Raw genomic sequence first — 2,115 nt, forward strand, 5'->3', positions numbered from 1 at the left:
TTTTTTGGAATTGTACATTTTTGTAAAAATTTTCCTCTGTTTGTGCATTGTGATATTCATTTTTGTCTGTACTCATATGCTTGTACTATTTGATTTTTTTTCCTAAACATCATGTATTGTATTGGGGAGGCGAGAGCCTGTCAAGCTGGATATCTAGCTTTTTTCTCTCCCCCTCCCATATTCTTGGGATAGAAAATAAAGACATTATTATTACTATTATTATTATTATTATTATTATTATTAGCTATTATTATTATTATTGTTATTAGCTACGACGACGGTTGCTGCGGGACGTGGACGACGTCCTCTCATTGACGAACAGTAGGCACGCGCACGGCTCCTTCTTTTTTTTCCCGCAAGACTACTGCAGCACTGCCCCGGGCGACGCTGGTGCGCGTGCGTCGCTGCTTGCTGCCCTCAACGTAAAAGTGCCTGCCTCGCCTCCCTGCTCGTCATAGTTGGGCTGCCCTCTGCGAGGCAACAAGCTGGCAGCTACGACGACGGTTGCTGCGGGACGTGGACGACGTCCTCTCATTGACGAACAGTAGGCACGCGCACGGCTCCTTCTTTTTTTTCCCGCAAGACTACTGCAGCACTGCCCCGGGCGACGCTGGTGCGCGTGCGTCGCTGCTTGCTGCCCTCAACGTAAAAGTGCCTGCCTCGCCTCCTTGCTCGTCATAGTTGGGCTGCCCTCTGCGAGGCAACAAGCTGGCAGCTACGACGACGGTTGCTGCGGGACGTGGACGACGTCCTCTCATTGACGAACAGTAGGCACGTGCACGGCTCCTTCTTTTTTTTCCCGCAAGACTACTGCAGCACTGCCCCGGGCGACGCTGGTGCGCGTGCGTCGCTGCTTGCTGCCCTCAACGTAAAAGTGCCTGCCTCGCCTCCCTGCTCGTCATAGTTGGGCTGCCCTCTGCGAGGCAACAAGCTGGCAGCTACGACGACGGTTGCTGCGGGACGTGGACGACGTCCTCTCATTGACGAACAGTAGGCACGTGCACGGCTCCTTCTTTTTTTTCCCGCAAGACTACTGCAGCACTGCCCCGGGCGACGCTGGTGCGCGTGCGTCGCTGCTTGCTGCCCTCAACGTAAAAGTGCCTGCCTCGCCTCCTTGCTCGTCATAGTTGGGCTGCCCTCTGCGAGCCAACAAGCTGGCAGCTACGACGACGGTTGCTGCGGGACGTGGACGACGTCCTCTCATTGACGAACAGTAGGCACGTGCACGGCTCCTTCTTTTTTTTCCCGCAAGACTACTGCAGCACTGCCCCGGGCGACTCTGGTGCGCGTGCGTCGCTGCTTGCTGCCCTCAACGTAAAAGTGCCTGCCTCGCCTCCTTGCTCCTCATAGTTGGGCTGCCCTCTGCGAGGCAACAAGCTGGCAGCTACGACGACGGTTGCTGCGGGACGTGGACAACGTCCTCTCATTGACGAACAGTAGGCACGCGCACGGCTCCTTCTTTTTTTTTCGCAAGACTACCCCGGGCGACGCTGGTGCGCGTGCGTCGCTGCTTGCTGCCCTTAACGTAAAAGTGCCTGCCTCTCCTCCCTGCTCGTCATAGTGGTCGCCTTGGGCTGCCCTCTGCGAGGCAACACAAGCTGCCAGTTACAGTGACAGTTACGGCGCGCCACTAACGATTGCTGCGCTTCGCCTGGTGAGCGATACTAGCTGTGTAGGTTTCGACAAGAATTCCTTCAATGAACAGTTTTTCCCTTCTAACGCCTGTTTTGTTCATTAGTTTCCAGGCTGTAGTATATTAGCATGTTTATAATATATAACTAGTTTGCTGTGAACAATGGGAAAAGACGACAGCTGTATTTCCTGTCATAAGGCTTTGCCTACTGATGGAAAAATAATGGTGTGTGCTCAATGCAAATATTCGTATCATCTAGGACAGTCATGTTCTGGAATAGCAGCTAACACTTTCACTACTATGGGGAATGCTAAGAGAGATGCGTGGGTCTGTAAAACGTGCAGAAATAACAAGAAACTAAACAGCGGCACTGAGGCTGAACTGGAGGATAACAGTGGTTCTGAGTCATCACTGTTGGATGAGCTAAGGGAAATCTGAAAAAGTTTGCAATCATTGTCGATTCTGCATAAGAAGGTTGATTC

The sequence above is a fragment of the Dermacentor variabilis genome, unplaced genomic scaffold (genome assembly GCF_050947875.1).
Source record: "Dermacentor variabilis isolate Ectoservices unplaced genomic scaffold, ASM5094787v1 scaffold_13, whole genome shotgun sequence".
Classification (NCBI taxonomy): Eukaryota; Metazoa; Arthropoda; class Arachnida; order Ixodida; family Ixodidae; genus Dermacentor; species Dermacentor variabilis.